The sequence below is a fragment of the Anopheles funestus genome, chromosome 3RL (genome assembly GCF_943734845.2).
Source record: "Anopheles funestus chromosome 3RL, idAnoFuneDA-416_04, whole genome shotgun sequence".
Lineage (NCBI taxonomy): Eukaryota > Metazoa > Arthropoda > Insecta > Diptera > Culicidae > Anopheles > Anopheles funestus.
In genome coordinates, this window is record NC_064599.1 from 46855950 (window position 1) to 46876142 (window position 20193).

The following is a 20193-nucleotide window of genomic DNA, read 5'->3' on the forward strand; positions in this document are numbered from 1 at the left end:
TCATAGTGGCTAGGGATGGTCGGGTTAGACAGGCGTGGGTACGCACGAATAATGGAAGATTCAGAAGAGCTACAAACAAGTTAGCGGTTTTGGAGATCGAATAGGGTAACACCTGTTAAGGATTTTAACAGGGTTACGGGTCGGGGAATGTTGCGGTGGATCGCGTCCACTGTGCGACCGCCATGTGTCAAACAGATTTGACAGTTGCCCCCTGATAGGAGAGTGGTGCGACCTGGCACATGGCCGGCGAACAGAAGTAGTAGGGATCCGGAAGCCGAGTTAGAAGGAGCGGAAATTTGAACTACGTTTGAATTTATCTTTTGTCTTTTTATCTTTTTAACTTTTTTTGTTACACTTTACTGCTTAAAATAAACCACAAGTGAAAGTTAATTCCAGACTTTTATTTTTCCGCATTGTTGGACTGCGCCAACAATGATTTTATAGTGAGCTTGCAAAGACAAGATGAAAATTTAGTTAAAATAATAGACACATTAAATAGGGAACCAAATTGCGATGAAGATAGACAGGTGCATCAAAATTATGTGTTAGAGAATCATCGGTTGTTCAGAATAATAGACGGACGGAAATGTTGGGTTATTCCAACGCGCGTAAGATGGAGAATATTGAAATCGTATCATGATGAAAAAGGTTATTTTGGAGTGGAGAAGGTATTATCAACGTTGAATGAAAAGTTCTGGTTCCCACGAATGAGAAGGTATATAACGGAATATATAAAGGCTTGCCCACAATGTGCATATTACAAAGAAAAGGGTGGAAAACCTGAAGGGTTTTTGCATCCCATTCCGAAGACTCCGATTCCTTTCGGAACGATACACTTAGATCATTTGGGACCATTTCCAAAATCAGTAAAAGGATACGAGCACATTTTGGTAGCAATATGCGGATTCACGAAATTTGTCTTTATGAAGGCAACGCGAACGACGAAAACACAACCGGTAATAGAAATGATAGAAGAATTAGCTAGTGTGTTTGGATTACCTTCGCGGATAATATCTGATAGGGGGACAGCGTTCTCATCAGGAGCCTTTAGAACATTTTGTGAGGAATATGGGATTGAGAATGTACTGGTAGCAGTGAGAACGCCGAGGGCAAATGGACAGGTTGAAAGAAGCAATAGAACGATATTGTCAGCGTTGCGAACGATGGTGGAGGAAGAAGGTAGAAGGTGGGATGAAAAGGTAAAAATTGTACAAAATGCGATTAACACCATGCCAAATTCTACAACTAAGGTCGCACCGTGTAGGTTGGTGTTGACTTATAGACCTAGGGATATGCTAAAAACATAATTATATCGGCAATAGCATCAAATGATTCAGAATCATCAGTACCAATAGAGGAATTAAACGCGCGTGTAACAGAGAAAATTAAAAAAAGTCAAGAAAATCAAAAGAAGTATTATGATAAAAAGCGTAAAGAAGCGGATAACTACGAGATAAATGATATGGTACTTGTAGTGAAGGATCAGTATACGCCAGGCGGAAGTCGGAAGTTAGAACCGAAATACAAAGGACCGTATATAGTTCGCGAAAAATTACCGAAGGATAGATATAGGGTAGCCAGTGTACCAGGTACGACGACGCGTACATTTTCAACTGTATATTCAGCGGACCGAATGAAAAAGTGGGGCAATCTAGTGGAATTGGAAAGCCCAGAAGTTGAGGACAACTTGCAGAATGTGGTGTCCGACTGTTAAGATTGAACTAACACAGTTGCACGAACTAATTAGCTGTAGGTATTAGTATTAGTGTACTTTGTAATAATGTAATAATGTAATGATAGTCAATAAAATTAGTCTCTAAGTATCAGTCGAGCAGAACGGTCACTAAAGAAAGAACAAGCTGTTTCTTACATTAGTGTTATTTTTGGTAAAAAATTTTTGTAGTCCCCCCCCTAAGGGTTTGCTGCAAGGTGGGTATATAAGGAGGTGTATTCATAGCATTTGACATATTGCCATTTTGAATTTCAGTTTGACAGCAGGGGTCGATATATGTATACCGATGAAGGCCACACATACAGTGATGTTATTGTTGACGATCAGTGCAGGTGCAGTAAGTGCCCACACTAATTGTAAAGTAGTGAGTGGAACTTCGGCCAAGAATGTGGCGTGTCGTCGTCCTTCTGGATCCTACACATTACTCTACGCATTTACCGCTTATGGGTTCATCAGTGTTTTGATTGTGGCAACGAAATAAATACGGATGTAAATATTTGCCATTCACCAACACACATGAACAAACGGATGGGATTTGACAACTGGGATCGATCCTCTTTTTCCTACCAAATGTTCTACATGACTACACCTCCTTATATACCCACTTTGGTTTGCTGCAACCCTGACATATGGTACGGTAAGTTTTGGAACACTGTCGGGGGTGTTGGTCATGCGACGTGAAATATTTTTTGTAAATAAGATTTGTTTACCTTTTCAATTTTGGTAAACACGGGTGGTTTTAACACGGCTAGCCAACAGCAACGGAACATAAAATGTGGAAATAGATTTGCAGGCATATATTTATGAGCGGAGGCATTTATTATCTCAAGTTGTATGGTCGAAAATCATAACTTTCTCTGCAAGGTAAGCAAAGTATTGAAATAAAAATAAGTGGCATGATTTTAACACATGCAATGTATTTTATTTCGGCATTTTCAGAACCCGAAGGGTGTAACACTTCGAAATATCTACAGAGAAAATGTGTGGCCTTTTGCAGCCCGGTTCAAACTACTTCGAGGTCTGGTACATCCGAGGCGATTAGTGGTCGTGAAGTTAGGAAATATTAGATCGTTAGGTGGAGAAGAAATAGTTCGTTGCCAATTTTTGCTTGCCGTTACATTGCAATCAAAACGATTCCGCACAGACCAGATGCTCGTTAGTAATCCGATGATTCAATTTATCATCTATTTAATAAAACATAAAGACAAAGACAGCATCCGGCAAACTCTAAGTACCTACCAATTAATCTTTGTGATGCAACCAAATGATGACACAGGCTACTGAATTTAAAAACCGGAGGGCTTACTTGGAGACCAAAGGCTATTACGCTCTTTCATTCAGAAAAGAGTTTGTTCCTACGATTAATGCCATAAAGTGAAACGTTGATAATATGTATGTCGGTAGTGTAGCATAAATGTTAAATAAAAATCATAGGCGAACTTATGTTTGTTCCGTATCAGTTTATGTTTTATGCTCATTTTGCACACTCACTACAGTGCACTTCAAAGACTATTTTCGGACACCATGGCGTTGTGTTGCATTATAATAACGGCACTATACATTCCCTATAATGACGATCAGGTTTTTGTCCATTCAACGAAGGATAACGATGGAGAATGAAGTGATAAATATGATCCTTGTTAGGTTGAATAGTGCTCTTGGTGCATTCCAAGCAAGCGGCATAGTTTACAAACCAGTTATGTAATTGAAATACACATTGAATACCTACGCTAGTAAAACGGAGCATATACTGAGCTGCAGAGTCAATACGTGTCGAAATCTTTTATGGGTAAGAAATGGTTAGCGTTATGGTTAGTGCTTCTGAAAGCAATTTCGGCCGAATTGATACTTATTTTAAAATGTAAAAGCATGTTTTCTACAAGTGGCACTCAGTTTCAATTGTACAGTTTCATATTAACAGTAATCATTTTCTACAATTGTAAACTCGTCACAGCTATCACATGACGTCATAACGCATTCGTTACAACAGATCTCTTGAAGCATGCCGTATCTTTTTCGATCGATCAATCCGTATTTATCTCTAGTAATTATGATTCTCGGTGAACCTTGGCAGTTCCACACAGCACCGAGATTTTTTAATTTACGGATTTTGACGAAACAGCAAATTGTCATTAAAACAAACTGCGAACACTGGTCGCGAGATCATTGTACGATCAGACGTCGGGAGTATTATGTACCCAAAACCTATAGTCTAGTTTTTACTTAATCAGCGTCAAGTGTCCCCTCACCTAACGTAAGGCGTCAATGTCTCCAACACTTCAGTCAGGGAAATCTCTTCCAGATTTCCAAATGATCGTTTCGACTATCAAGTGGCAGCCAAAGGTAAATGTAAGCGCACCCCGAAAGTATGAACATGACCCCCGATCCTATTATACACTTGTTGAAAAATGTTATAGAATGAAGAATGGTACAGATGAATGATACTATGTATAAAGTACATTTGCATAAGACATTCATTGCACGTAGTGCTTTTATTACAGCCCGTTGTATTCCATTCTTCGATATTTTAAAATTGTCTGTTAAGGGAACACCTGTTATATTGGTTTCGTCTCGGTCCTGGTTATCTTGTCCTGTACCGGTTTTTTACCTCCATTCATTCGAAGTGGTTCGCTCATATGAACTCTTACAAAACAATTTCATTCGATATTTTCGAGATATCGGGTAACCTTTAGAAGAAAATGATTTTCCGAACCGGTATCGCTTTTTCACCCGTACCGGGACGTGCTAATTATATGTACTCTTATATGTACCTATTATATGTGCTAATTATATGTACTTATATGTACGTAATTTGATGAGTGCACTTTTCTGTTGTTTGTTTCCGCTATCTCCTGAGAGAGGTCCCCTTATGAGTCGCTACCTAAAAGAGGAAAGATAAACTTAATAAAACTAATACTCGGCCTCAGCACCGACTTCGTTCGCCGAGATTCGAACGCCGCTGCACTCAATTTTCACTCACCTTCCTCTAGAAGGTGCTCATTCTACCGCTCGTTTTGAATATGAGTGATTTTTGAAAAAAGTGAATCATATGACGGTTACGTTCGTTCCGGTAGTATGAAAGAAAATCCCTGACGTTTTAGGTTGCGGATTCGGGTAGAATTTGCACATTCAATTACGGTTGTTCGAATAAATGATGCAATATGTTGCACATAGGTCAATGTTTGAAGATTTTTATAATGGTGATAACATTTTGTGTGAAAAAAACCATTTTTTCCAGAATCCAAAAATTTTTTTTATGGGAACTTTACACGATGCTGAATTATTCATTAACCCTTTTCACTCGAGCAGAGCCGGTCCGGCGGCCAGTCGATTCTAAGTAACAACTCGAATTCCGACGAAATTCGACTGAATGGAAAGCTGCACGTGGTATTAAAAGGGACAAAAAGGGACTGCCAAGTTTGTTCTGACCGTAGCGCGCCTGGAGGAAGGCGAGAAGTTACATATTGTTGTGACATGTGTTCAGACAGGCCTAAGATGCACCTTGGCTATCATTTTACAAAATATCACACCAAAAATAAATTACAGAGTGTAATAATTATCAATGTTTGTTGTCTTCGGTATGTAGATGAATAAAATAGTGAATTTGTATTACTTGTATACGCTTGATTGTTTATAAATGCCTTAAAAGAACCTGTAATATGTTGACCTAATTTGACCGAAATCGTCTCGAGTTGCTGGATGCGCCAGCGAAAAAGGCGGAAAAATATTAAGTATGGTCCAGGATTAAAATGAATTTTAAAATCTCTCTCTCCTCTTGACTATAACGACCTTACAGGTCACGCCGGCCAGTTCTGGCTTACTAGACTCATTTTTACCACGTAGCCGGATAATCAGTCCTTGCTACGGGGGGACGGTCCGGATGGGATTTGAACCCGGTCCTGCCGTGTGCTATATTAGGTTTGCTATTTTATACTTACAATCATAGTGTTGATACTGTAAAATTATTTCCTGTTTAGGTAAAGCAGGGGACGATCTTTCGGTTTCCTAATTTTTACATGAGTTCCATCAACGCACATAATTACGTCCTCAGTCCCGCTTTTCAAAAGGAAATAATCCTTAGCTTCTTGTCCCTCTTGTTCGTTCATAGCTATGTTTATCCAATCCCCAACCAATGAGTGAAGTGGTTGTAATGTACTCCGAAATACGTTACTAAAAGTTGTTTGCGCCATTGCGATATGAAAATCTTTTCCAACACCATGTTGATATCTGCCGTTCGCTAAAAAAATAATACATGCTGCTAATTTTTCTTCTTTTGTAATTCTATGTGCTCTTTGCGCATCAATCGAAAAATCGTGACCATCAAGCAAATCCATGAAAATTGATTTGGAAATCCGAAAGTTATCAACGAATTTGCAATGTAATATCCAAGTATATAATAAACGGCAAGAAATTAAATCATCGTTTGCGTACGCTGTTTCAGTCAAAGCAAGAGGAATAGAGTTATATCGAAGATTCCTCCTAAGTATTCGTAGTTTCTGCTTCGACTCGTTTTCTGCATTAAGGGAGTTATACAGGAACTGCATTTCAAACCGAATATTTTCACTATCAACAATTTACGAAAGGTAAACTAGGCGCTCTTAAAGTTTAAAACACAATGAAAAGCAAAGACGCGCTTATTTTTTGACAAGGAAAAAAATTAACTTGAACGACCAAGTATAAACGATAGAAAAACGTATTTGAAAGCACAGACATGCAAACCTAGAAATATCAGCACTTGAGCCGTGAAGTAAAGACGTGCTTTTAAATGTCATGGCGCTCTTATTTTCATGAGCGCCGAACGGATTTCGGCGAACGAAGTCGATGCTGAGGCCGAATATTTAATTTTGATGGTAGATTAGATGATTTATCGAATGAGGTAGCTAAAATCAATGTTGATAGGGTGATGTGTAAGCTAGCAGCAGTTTCGGTAGATGAAGGAATAAGTTATCATTTCAGTCCATTACTACATACTTTAGCAGACTAGGTTAGATTCAAGGTTTTGTTCTTATTTTCAGATTTCACACTCTATTGGTAAATCGTTCTAATTGTGCTATCCAAAAACGCAACTTATTATAATATTCTATACTTTTTAGCTTTCTATAATTTCTTTTCAGCTGGCTAGCAAATGCTTAGATGCGTTAAACGCATCTTTGAACTCCTATCCCAACCTCCACGTGGTGCTAGCTGGATTGTAACTATTGCATGATCCTTACAATTACAGTGATGAAGGATTATGCAATTGTTATAAACAGATACGGAAGGGGGCCATTTGAAAAATTGTATGATTAAGTAGATAAAAGTTTGTATATAATAAAAATGTTAGCTTTTGCATCATATTATATGATTGTTAGTATCATGTTTCAATCAATATTACATCCAAAACATCAACAAAGTTGCAGTTCAAACATTGGGGTAATTTATTAATAACTAACTAAACTTAACAAAGGAAAGATAAAATTTAACATACAGTGGTCTCATACCAGCCTAAGAAATCTGCTTAACTGGACTTCCTGCGTTTTTTTTGTTTTGCACGAAGACGTTGCATTATGCAGCTTTTTCATAAAAAAATCTTTCACCAACTCGTCAGTGGCTTCTAGCGTTTCATTACAGCCTAAAAACCGGAACAATCGCAGTGTTGCAGTAAATTGCGCAAATTCTATTTTCGTTGTAGCTGAACTACTCCTTCCTGTCCAACTACATAGTTTTAAGACATTACGGTCTACTAAAAGATCCAAAGCCGCGTTCAATCTGCCTTCAATTTCATTTATGCTTTGTATGGCAAACAATACTTTTTGTATAACGTCTACCATATACATGTAAGAATTAGGTTTGACAGCCCTGTAAGGCTTTCCGTGGCGAAAAAACAGTATAAAAGGAGCTACGAATAGAACGGCAGTCAGTCTCCTTGTGAATTTCAAAACGAAATATCCTGAAATAAAGACTCGAATTTCCCCCCTTTTACAGTTTGGTGTCAGAAGTGGAATAGACCACAAACTTAAGACGTGTTGTGTGTTGAGCGCTAAGACGGGCGCACAACCGCAAAGTGTAAGACGTGTGAGTGTGTGTGCAACAAGCGCTAGGACGGGCGCGCACCACAAGCTTAAGACGTGTGTGTGGGTTGAGCGTTAAGACGGGCGCACAACCGCCTAGTGTAAGACGTGCGTGTGTGTGGGTTGAGCGTTAAGACGGGCGCACAACCGCCTAGTGTAAGACGTGCGTGTGTGTGTTGAGCGCTAAGACGAGCGCACTTCTGCAGAAAGCGTTTGGCGCGAGTGTGGTACGCATAACTTTCGCGGAAATGAGTAACACAGAAACACATCCGCCAGCTGTGATGGCTCTGGTGGAAGATTTTACTAAGCTAGGCTTAGTAAAAAAATGCGAAGAACGTGGCTTGACTACAGGCGGCACCAAAGAAGAATTATCCACGCGTATCGTCAACTATGACGAACAGGCGGAAAGCCTGAATCAAACGGATCTGGCCTCTTATGCGGATGCGGAAGAGACGCAGCGACCGCCGCAGCCAGCACAGCCGTATTCCTTTCGAGATATCGAAGAAGGAATCGAACCATTTACCGCCAGAACCAACCAAGATGTTAATCGGTGGCTAAAAAACTTTGATGACGTTAGTGCAATGGTCGGCTGGAACGCTGATCAAAAGCTAATAATGTGTCGCAAGAAAATGAGTGGTGTGGCTCGTAGTTTTCTAGGCACGTTGCCGAGCTTGACAACATACCAAAAATTGCGAAATGCTCTTTCCAACGAATTTGGACGAGCAATGCGAGCAAGTGACGTACACAGAATCCTTTCGACGCGGCGAAAGAGAAAAAATGAAACGTCCTTAGAGTTCATCTACTCGATGCAAGAAGTGGCTCAACAAACAAGCTTAGATGAAGCCAGTTTGATCGAGTACATAGCGGATGGACTCACGGAAGACGAAAATCAGCGCGCATTGTTCTACGCAGCAGAAAATTTGGCAGCGCTCAAGGATAAGGTTCGGCTGTTTGAGCGTGCAACCAATAAGAAGACGGAGCCGAAAACCAACAATCGAAAGGACAGTAGGGTTCAGCGTGTTGTTGAAAGTACGAAGAAAAGGTTTTTTTATAACTGTGGTGACGTCGGTCACGAATCGCAAAAGTGTCCCTCTAACAAAAGCGGTCCGAAGTGTTTCCAGTGTAGTAAGTTTGGTCATCGCGCGAAAGAGTGCAAGGCGACATCGTCCCCGCCCTCAAAGGTACCAAATGACATGCAGGCAAACAATGCATCCGGTTGTTTCAAGTGTGGTCGTATGGGACACATAGCGAAGAATTGCGAGAACATTAATACAGTAGAGTGCTCCGGCGTCCAAAGCGACATGGTAACAACACGTAAATTACCACTAAAATGTGTGTCTGTGTATGGTAAGGAGTGTCAAGCGCTAATAGACACAGGAAGTGAAGTTTCACTAATAAGAGACGATATTTTTGAGAAATTGCCTTCGAACGGCAAGATGTGGACAAATTCGGTGCGAACGTTGAGAGGTTTGGGTGGACAACCACAAAACGGATTCAAAGAAACACAGATCCCTGTTGAGATAGAAGAACAATCGTATGACATTCGGTTTACTGTAGTTCCTTTGGAAGCGATTAGTGCACACATGATCATAGGAATGGACTTCTTAAATTCGGTTGAATTTAATATAAACAATAACGGTATTTCAATAACTCCGAAAACGCCCAATGGAGATGGTCAGTGGATCTATAGCATTGATCAAGAAAACGATAAGTATCAGGTTCATCCAAAGTACCAGAAAGTGATAAAAGAAATGGTGGAAAGAATTCAGCGTAATACCGATAACCCTATGGGTAGTGAAAAACAAAACACAACAGAGACATGTCCAGTTATGTTAAAAAATCACACCCATGGAACAAATAACACCTTTAAGACATCCACCAAGCAGATTATCCTTAGCGGAAGTAGAATCACTTGACAATCAAGTGGACGAGTGGTTGGGAAAAGGCATAGTACGACCCTCTACGTCGGATTTTGCCAGTCGCGTTGTTGTTGTTAAAAAGAAAGACGGTTCTAACCGCGTGTGCGTCGATTATAGGAAATTAAACTCGATGATATTAAAAGATGGGTTTCAACAATGGTTTACAGTGATGGACCTGGAAAACGGATTTTTCCATGTCCCGATAGAAGAAGCAAGTAAGAAGTACACGGCCTTTGCAACAAAAAGAGGGTTATATGAGTTTAACCGTGCGCCTTTCGGGTTGAGTAATTCACCCGCAGTGTTTATCCGATACGTAAACTATGTGTTTCGAGACTTAATCGCGGACAATATACTTGATTTGTACATGGACGATATGGTTATCAGCGGAACAACAGCTGAAGAGTGTTTGATGAAAACCGAAAAAGTGTTGGAAAAAGCCGCTGATTACAAATTGGCCATTAAGTGGAAAAAGTGCCAGTTTATGCAGAGAGAAATCAATTTTCTGGGGCATAAAGTGAAAGATGGGAAGATATCGCCAGGTCTCGAAAAAATTAGTGCTGTGAAAAATTTTCGTATCCCGCAAAACGTAAAAGCTGTCCAAGCGTTCCTTGGATTAACGGGATTCTTTAGGAAATTTGTCAAAGACTATTCGAAAATAGCTCGCCCTCTTACAGATCTGTTGAAAAAGGATTCGCCTTTTCAAATGGCAACGCAGGAATTAGCAGCGTTCAAACGGTTGAAAGAAGAATTAGTAAAGGAACCAGTTCTAATGCTTTATCAACCAGGTGCAAAAACGGAACTGCATACTGACGCTTCGAAAGCTGGGTTTGGGGCTGCATTGCTTCAAGTTGTAGATGGAAAACTACATCCGGTTTATTTTTGGAGTAAAAAGACCAGCGAATCCGAGGCCAACAAACATAGTTATGTTCTCGAGGCGAAAGCAGTGTTTTTAGCAACGAAAAAGTTTCGCCAATATTTGTTAGGGGTGACGTTTAAATTAGTTACTGACTGTGCGGCATTTAAACAAACACTGAAAAAATCAGAGGTTCCACAAGAAGTGTTACCATGGGTAATGTACCTTCAAGATTATTCTTTCGAAGTGGAACATAGATCGGGAAAACAAATGCAACATGTGGATTGTTTGAGTCGGTACCCGGTAGATGTAATGGTCGTGACTAGTGAAGTAACTGCACGGATTAGGCTAAATCAACAGCAAGACGAAATGATTAGAGCGATCTGTGAAATCTTAGCGACGAAGTCGTATGGGTCATTTAAAATGAAAGGTGGGCTCTTGTACAATGTGGTCGATGGACACGATGTGATAGTGGTTCCCCGTAATATGCATAAACAGATAATCGAGGAGGCCCATAATGATGGTCATTATGGTGCGCAGCGTACGATCCACAACATCAAACAAAAATTCTGGATACCGCATGTGGAACCGAAGGTGAAGCAACTAATCAGCAATTGCGTGAAGTGTATCCTGTACAACAAGAAGCTGGGTCGGCAGGAAGGCTACTTGAATCCTATTGATAAGGGAAACGCACCGCTACATACTCTTCATCTGGACCATGTCGGGCCTATGGACGCTACTTCCAAACTATACAGGTACTTACTAACGGTAGTCGACAGTTTTTCTAAATTCGTTTGGTTGTATCCCACCAGGACCACGAATACGGAAGAAGTGCTTCAAAAACTCCAGTCCTGGTCAGCAATTTTCGGTTACCCTACGCGAGTGATCACTGATAGAGGAACGGCGTTTACCGCCCGAGCGTTTGCCGAGTTTATCCAGAGCCAAAGCATCGAGCATGTTGTTACTACAACCGGCGTTCCACGAGGGAACGGACAGGCCGAACGTATTAACCGAACAGTGTTGGCAATTCTCAGCAAGCTGTCGATGGAGGACCCCTCTAAGTGGTTCAAGGAAGTGAACAGAGTCCAACGTGCGATAAATGGACATTATCATGCTACGACGGGAAGGTCACCATTCGAACTGATGTTTGGGGTTAGAATGAAAAATACGACAGATGATTTGTTAAAGGGAATATTGGAAAAAGAATGGTATGATGAATACGAAAATGATAGGCAAGAGATAAGAAAAGATGCTAGAGATGCCATTGAACAAGCGCAAAAAAGATACAAGGAACAATTTGACAAGAAAAGAAAACCTGAACGAGGTTATAAAATAGGAGATCTAGTGGCAATCAGACGAACGCAGTTTGTGGCCGGGAGAAAGTTGGCCAGTGAATTTATAGGACCTTATGAAATTGTAAAGGTAAATCGTAACGGCCGATACAATGTAAAGAAGGCAGCAAATTGTGAAGGCCCTACCTTCACTTCGACAAGTGAAGATTGCATCAAATTGTGGGTGTATGCGTCGAACAATGAAATAGAATCTTCGGACGAAGAAGAGGTTGAAATTAATTGAAATATTTAGAGCAGATAGGTAAATACTTCGAGGATCGAAGTACGCCAGGAAGGGCCGAATGTAAGAATTAGGTTTGACAGCCCTGTAAGGCTTTCCGTGGCGAAAAAACAGTATAAAAGGAGCTACGAATAGAACGGCAGTCAGTCTCCTTGTGAATTTCAAAACGAAATATCCTGAAATAAAGACTCGAATTTCCCCCCTTTTACATACATACTATCTGCCTTTAGCATTTCCTCAAACCGTATCAGTCCTTCCGGGGTAGTAATTTGTTGTATATTGGCATTTCTTTCCCTAGCATATTTATGGTACATAGCGTTGTACATAATATCTACTTTGGCAGACATGTCCGCTAGCGTTGCTGCCATTTTCTCCAAATCTTTTGCAGAAGCCAGGTTCGGATGTTCGGTAGGGGAAGGTGTTTGTAAGGTACCGGAGGGCATGGATAAGGTCGTGGATGATGTTGGTTGCAAACAGGTGGGGCACATTTTCGGTGGCATGGGTGGGCGGGTGTCAGAATTTGTCCGAACAGGAAGAAATTTTTTATTTTCTGGTGGAATGGAAGAGGAAAGTAAGGTAGGGAGCTGTGGCTTGGATGCAGCAGGTTTCAGATATGGATGGACGGGTAGAGGTTTTCCAGGTTTTGATGGATCGGGAGAAGAATTCAGGAAAGTGACATGCAGTTTGGGTGTTTTGGGTGGCCGGGTTTTACAAGAAGGAATCACAGGTAGGGTAGGAAGAACTGGAAGAACTGGATTGGAGGAGCATGGTTGGGGTTTGGACGCAACCGGTAGCTGGAACGCTGCTTCGGTAGTATCATCTTTAGTGGATGATTTCTTTGGAGGTGCCGATGAACGTTGAGAATCCATGTCTAAAATTACAATACAAACACGAATCATTTTATGCACTAATAGCATTCAGGCCAGCAAGTGATCTACACAGCCGATACAGTTGACGACGCCACTTACGCAACGCCGGTAAGGTTCATATTTCTAATTACTAACCTTCTATTTATCCTTACAGATAGCCCAGCCGAAGAAGCAACGGAACGAACAAAAAGAGAACCCGAAAGTCGCGAGAAGAGAAGAACACGATTGATTCGAGAGCGCAGCAAGCAAGGTAGCAATTGAAAAAAACAACAATATGTGCAAGAAAAAAAAACACTACAAACACTATGGCCGCTTTTGTTTTTGAAACTGCTTAAAATAAGGTACAATCATGTACCACAATTTTTATTGGCAGCCATGTTGGTTTTTTTCAAGATATCTTGACATTTCTACGGTATTTGTTGTTGTTATCCGACTTGCCGTTAAACGTTGCTTATATTCACCATTTCCTTTTTCACCTATCTCACCAATGCCTAAGAACGCTGAATCTAAGCTAATTTTGTGGTGAGTTTTGTGGTGAATTGTTACCTGGGAAGTTGTTGTTTTTGGTCAATGTTGGTGGAAACTTGAAGTTTGCAACCAAAGTTGATGTTTTCGGTTAAAGTTGATGTTTTTGGTCAATGTTGGTGGAAACTTGAAGTTTGCGACCAAAGTTGATGTTTTCGGTCAAAGTTGATGTTTTTGGTCAATGTTGGTGGAAACTTGAAGTTTACAACCAAAGTTGATGTTTTCGGTCAAAGTTGATGTTTTTGGTCAATGTTGGTGGAAACTTGAAGTTTGCGACCAAAGTTGATGTTTTCGGTCAAAGTTGATGTTTTTGGTCAATGTTGGTGGAAACTTGAAGTTTGCGACCAAAGTTGATGTTTTCGGTCAAAGTTGATGTTTTTGGTCAATGTTGGTGGAAACTTGAAGTTTGCGACCAAAGTTGATGTTTTCGGTCAAAGTTGATGTTTTTGGTCAATGTTGGTGGAAACTTGAAGTTTACAACCAAAGTTGATGTTTTCGGTCAAAGTTGATGTTTTTGGTCAATGTTGGTGGAAACTTGAAGTTTGCGACCAAAGTTGATGTTTTCGGTCAAAGTTGATGTTTTTGGTCAATGTTGGTGGAAACTTGAAGTTTGCGACCAAAGTTGATGTTTTCGGTCAAAGTTGATGTTTTTGGTCAATGTTGGTGGAAACTTGAAGTTTGCGACCAAAGTTGATGTTTTCGGTCAAAGTTGTTGTTTTTGGTCAATGTTGGTGGAAACTTGAAGTTTGCGACCAAAGTTGATGTTTTCGGTCAAAGTTGATGTTTTTGGTCAATGTTGGTGGAAACTTGAAGTTTGCGACCAAAGTTGATGTTTTCGGTCAAAGTTGATGTTTTTGGTCAATGTTGGTGGAAAGTTGAAGTTTGCGACCAAAGTTGATGTTTTCGGTCAAAGTTGATGTTTTTGGTCAATGTTGGTGGAAACTTGAAGTTTGCCACCAAATTTGATGTTTTCGGTGAAAGTTGATGTTTTTGGTCAATGTTGGTGGAAACTTGAAGTTTACAACCAAAGTTGATGTTTTCGGTCAAAGTTGATGTTTTTGGTCAATGTTGGTGGAAACTTGAAGTTTGCGACCAAAGTTGATGTTTTCGGTCAAAGTTGATGTTTTTGGTCAATGTTGGTGGAAACTTGAAGTTTGCGACCAAAGTTGATGTTTTCGGTCAAAGTTGATGTTTTTGGTCAATGTTGGTGGAAACTTGAAGTTTACAACCAAAGTTGATGTTTTCGGTCAAAGTTGATGTTTTTGGTCAATGTTGGTGGAAACTTGAAGTTTGCGACCAAAGTTGATGTTTTCGGTCAAAGTTGATGTTTTTGGTCAATGTTGGTGGAAACTTGAAGTTTGCGACCAAACTTGATGTTTTCGGTCAAAGTTGATGTTTTTGGTCAATGTTGGTGGAAACTTGAAGTTTACAACCAAAGTTGATGTTTTCGGTCAAAATTGTTGTTTTTGGTCAATGTTGGTGGAAACTTGAAGTTTGCGACCAAAGTTGATGTTTTCGGTCAGAGTTGTTGTTTTTGGTCAATGTTGGTGGAAACTTGAAGTTTACAACCAAAGTTGATGTTTTCGGTGAAAGTTGATGTTTTTGGTCAATGTTGGTGGAAAGTTGAAGTTTGCGACCAAAGTTGATGTTTTCGGTCAAAGTTGATGTTTTTGGTCAATGTTGGTGGAAACTTGAAGTTTGCGACCAAAGTTGATGTTTTCGGTCAAAGTTGATGTTTTTGGTCAATGTTTGTGGAAACTTGAAGTTTGCGACCAAAGTTGATGTTTTCGGTCAAAGTTGATGTTTTTGGTCAATGTTGGTGGAAACTTGAAGTTTGCGACCAAAGTTGATGTTTTCGGTCAAAGTTGATGTTTTTGGTCAATGTTGGTGGAAAGTTGAAGTTTGCGACCAAAGTTGATGTTTTCGGTCAAAGTTGTTGTTTTTGGTCAATGTTGGTGGAAACTTGAAGTTTGCCACCAAATTTGATGTTTTCGGTCAAAGTTGATGTTTTTGGTCAATGTTGGTGGAAACTTGAAGTTTGCGACCAAAGTTGATGTTTTCGGTCAAAGTTGATGTTTTTGGTCAATGTTGGTGGAAACTTGAAGTTTACAACCAAAGTTGATGTTTTCGGTCAAAGTTGATGTTTTTGGTCAATGTTGGTGGAAACTTGAAGTTTGCCACCAAAGTTGATGTTTTCGGTCAAAGTTGATGTTTTTTGGTCATGTTGGTGGAAACTTGAAGTTTACAACCAAAGTTGATGTTTTCGGTCAAAGTTGATGTTTTTGGTCAATGTTGGTGGAAACTTGAAGTTTGCGACCAAAGTTGATGTTTTCGGTCAAAGTTGATGTTTTTGGTCAATGTTGGTGGAAACTTGAAGTTTGCGACCAAAGTTGATGTTTTCGGTCAAAGTTGATGTTTTTGGTCAATGTTGGTGGAAACTTGAAGTTTGCGACCAAAGTTGATGTTTTCGGTCAAAGTTGATGTTTTTGGTCAATGTTGGTGGAAACTTGAAGTTTGTCACCAAATTTGATGTTTTCGGTCAAAGTTGTTGTTTTTGGTCAATGTTGGTGGAAACTTGAAGTTTGCGACCAAAGTTGATGTTTTCGGTCAAAGTTGTTGTTTTTGGTCAATGTTGGTGGAAACTTGAAGTTTGCGACCAAAGTTGATGTTTTCGGTCAAAGTTGATGTTTTTGGTCAAAGTTGGTGGAAACTTGAAGTTTGCGACCAAAGTTGATGTTTTCGGTCAATGTTGATGTTTTTGGTCAATGTTGGTGGAAACTTGAAGTTTGCGACCAAAGTTGATGTTTTCGGTCAAAGTTGATGTTTTTGGTCAATGTTGGTGGAAACTTGAAGTTTGCGACCAAAGTTGATGTTTTCGGTCAAAGTTGATGTTTTTGGTCAATGTTGGTGGAAACTTGAAGTTTGCGACCAAAGTTGATGTTTTCGGTGAAAGTTGATGTTTTTGGTCAAAGTTGGTGGAAACTTGAAGTTTGCGACCAAAGTTGATGTTTTCGGTCAAAGGTGATGTTTTTGGTCAATGTTGGTGGAAACTTGAAGTTTGCGACCAAAGTTGATGTTTTCGGTCAAAGTTGATGTTTTTGGTCAATGTTGGTGGAAACTTGAAGTTTGCGACCAAGGTTGATGTTTTTGGTCAATGTTGGTGGAAACTTGAAGTTTACAACCAAAGTTGATGTTTTCGGTCAAAGTTGATGTTTTTGGTCAATGTTGGTGGAAACTTGAAGTTTGCGACCAAAGTTGATGTTTTCGGTCAAAGTTGATGTTTTTGGTCAATGTTGGTGGAAACTTGAAGTTTACAACCAAAGTTGATGTTTTCGGTCAAAGTTGATGTTTTTGGTCAATGTTGGTGGAAACTTGAAGTTTGCGACCAAAGTTTATGTTTTCGGTCAAAGTTGATGTTTTGGTCAATGTTGGTGGAAACTTGAAGTTTGCGACCAAAGTTGATGTTTTCGGTCAAAGTTGATGTTTTTGGTCAATGTTGGTGGAAACTTGAAGTTTGCGACCAAAGTTGATGTTTTCGGTCAATGTTGATGTTTTTGGTCAATGTTGGTGGAAACTTGAAGTTTGCGACCAAAGTTGATGTTTTCGGTCAAAGTTGATGTTTTTGGTCAATGTTGGTGGAAAGTTGAAGTTTGCGACCAAAGTTGATGTTTTCGGTCAAAGTTGTTGTTTTTGGTCAATGTTGGTGGAAACTTGAAGTTTGCCACCAAATTTGATGTTTTCGGTCAAAGTTGATGTTTTTGGTCAATGTTGGTGGAAACTTGAAGTTTGCGACCAAAGTTGATGTGTTCGGTCAAAGTTGATGTTTTTGGTCAATGTTGGTGGAAACTTGAAGTTTACAACCAAAGTTGATGTTTTCGGTCAAAGTTGATGTTTTTGGTCAATGTTGGTGGAAACTTGAAGTTTGCCACCAAAGTTGATGTTTTCGGTCAAAGTTGATGTTTTTGGTCAATGTTGGTGGAAACTTGAAGTTTACAACCAAAGTTGATGTTTTCGGTCAAAGTTGATGTTTTTGGTCAATGTTGGTGGAAACTTGAAGTTTGCGACCAAAGTTGATGTTTTCGGTCAAAGTTGATGTTTTTGGTCAATGTTGGTGGAAACTTGAAGTTTGCGACCAAAGTTGATGTTTTCGGTCAAAGTTGATGTTTTTGGTCAATGTTGGTGGAAACTTGAAGTTTGCGACCAAAGTTGATGTTTTCGGTCAAAGTTGATGTTTTTGGTCAATGTTGGTGGAAACTTGAAGTTTGTCACCAAATTTGATGTTTTCGGTCAAAGTTGTTGTTTTTGGTCAATGTTGGTGGAAACTTGAAGTTTGCGACCAAAGTTGATGTTTTCGGTCAAAGTTGTTGTTTTTGGTCAATGTTGGTGGAAACTTGAAGTTTGCGACCAAAGTTGATGTTTTCGGTCAAAGTTGATGTTTTTGGTCAAAGTTGGTGGAAACTTGAAGTTTGCGACCAAAGTTGATGTTTTCGGTCAATGTTGATGTTTTTGGTCAATGTTGGTGGAAACTTGAAGTTTGCGACCAAAGTTGATGTTTTCGGTCAAAGTTGATGTTTTTGGTCAATGTTGGTGGAAACTTGAAGTTTGCGACCAAAGTTGATGTTTTCGGTCAAAGTTGATGTTTTTGGTCAATGTTGGTGGAAACTTGAAGTTTGCGACCAAAGTTGATGTTTTCGGTGAAAGTTGATGTTTTTGGTCAAAGTTGGTGGAAACTTGAAGTTTGCGACCAAAGTTGATGTTTTCGGTCAAAGGTGATGTTTTTGGTCAATGTTGGTGGAAACTTGAAGTTTGCGACCAAAGTTGATGTTTTCGGTCAAAGTTGATGTTTTTGGTCAATGTTGGTGGAAACTTGAAGTTTGCGACCAAGGTTGATGTTTTTGGTCAATGTTGGTGGAAACTTGAAGTTTACAACCAAAGTTGATGTTTTCGGTCAAAGTTGATGTTTTTGGTCAATGTTGGTGGAAACTTGAAGTTTGCGACCAAAGTTGATGTTTTCGGTCAAAGTTGATGTTTTTGGTCAATGTTGGTGGAAACTTGAAGTTTGCGACCAAAGTTGTTGTTTTCGGTCAAAGTTGATGTTTTTGGTCAATGTTGGTGGAAACTTGAAGTTTACAACCAAAGTTGATGTTTTCGGTCAAAGTTGATGTTTTTGGTCAATGTTGGTGGAAACTTGAAGTTTGCGACCAAAGTTTATGTTTTCGGTCAAAGTTGATGTTTTGGTCAATGTTGGTGGAAACTTGAAGTTTGCGACCAAAGTTGATGTTTTCGGTCAAAGTTGATGTTTTTGGTCAATGTTGGTGGAAACTTGAAGTTTGCGACCAAAGTTGATGTTTTCGGTCAAAGTTGATGTTTTTGGTCAATGTTGGTGGAAACTTGAAGTTTGCGACCAAAGTTGATGTTTTCGGTGAAAGTTGATGTTTTTGGTCAATGTTGGTGGAAACTTGAAGTTTGCGACCAAAGTTGATGTTTTCGGTCAAAGGTGATGTTTTTGGTCAATGTTGGTGGAAACTTGAAGTTTGCGACCAAAGTTGATGTTTTCGGTCAAAGTTGATGTTTTTGTCAATGTTGGTGGAAACTTGAAGTTTGCGACCAAGGTTGATGTTTTTGGTCAATGTTGGTGGAAACTTGAAGTTTACAACCAAAGTTGATGTTTTCGGTCAAAGTTGATGTTTTTGGTCAATGTTGGTGGAAACTTGAAGTTTGCGACCAAAGTTGATGTTTTCGGTCAAAGTTGATGTTTTTGGTCAATGTTGGTGGAAACTTGAAGTTTGCGACCAAAGTTGTTGTTTTCGGTCAAAGTTGATGTTTTTGGTCAATGTTGGTGGAAACTTGAAGTTTACAACCAAAGTTGATGTTTTCGGTCAAAGTTGATGTTTTTGGTCAATGTTGGTGGAAACTTGAAGTTTGCGACCAAAGTTGATGTTTTCGGTCAAAGTTGATGTTTTGGTCAATGTTGGTGGAAACTTGAAGTTTGCGACCAAAGTTGATGTTTTCGGTCAAAGTTGATGTTTTTGGTCAATGTTGGTGGAAACTTGAAGTTTGCGACCAAAGTTGATGTTTTCGGTCAAAGTTGATGTTTTTGGTCAATGTTGGTGGAAACTTGAAGTTTGCGACCAAAGTTGATGTTTTCGGTGAAAGTTGATGTTTTTGGTCAATGTTGGTGGAAACTTGAAGTTTACAACCAAAGTTGATGTTTTCGGTGAAAGTTGATGTTTTTGGTCAATGTTGGTGGAAACTTGAAGTTTGCGACCAAAGTTGATGTTTTCGGTCAAAGTTGATGTTTTTGGTCAATGTTGCTGGAAACTTGAAGTTTGCGACCAAAGTTGATGTTTTCGGTCAAAGTTGATGTTTTTGGTCAATGTTGGTGGAAACTTGAAGTTTGCGACCAAAGTTGATGTTTTCGGTCAAAGTTGATGTTTTTGGTCAATGTTGGTGGAAACTTGAAGTTTGCGACCAAAGTTGATGTTTTCGGTGAAAGTTGATGTTTTTGGTCAATGTTGGTGGAAACTTGAAGTTTACAACCAAAGTTGATGTTTTCGGTGAAAGTTGATGTTTTTGGTCAATGTTGGTGGAAACTTGAAGTTTGCGACCAAAGTTGATGTTTTCGGTCAAAGTTGTTGTTTTTGGTCAATGTTGGTGGAAACTTGAAGTTTGC

General features: G+C 39.6%; 1 long non-coding RNA gene across 5 annotated transcripts; it reads left to right on the top strand.

Annotated features, from left to right (window-relative positions):
- Window positions 1–15120: 15120 nt before the first annotated feature.
- Window positions 15121–20186, top strand: LOC125767791 (uncharacterized). Of its 5 annotated transcripts, none has more exons than XR_007418822.1 (4): window positions 15121–15724; window positions 16658–18220; window positions 18406–18948; window positions 19133–20186. It is a non-coding gene; the product is annotated as an uncharacterized LOC125767791 (long non-coding RNA). The 5 variants fall into 5 exon arrangements; XR_007418824.1 differs by having other exon boundaries at window positions 18406–18745; XR_007418825.1 differs by having other exon boundaries at window positions 18406–18677.
- Window positions 20187–20193: the final 7 nt, after the last annotated feature.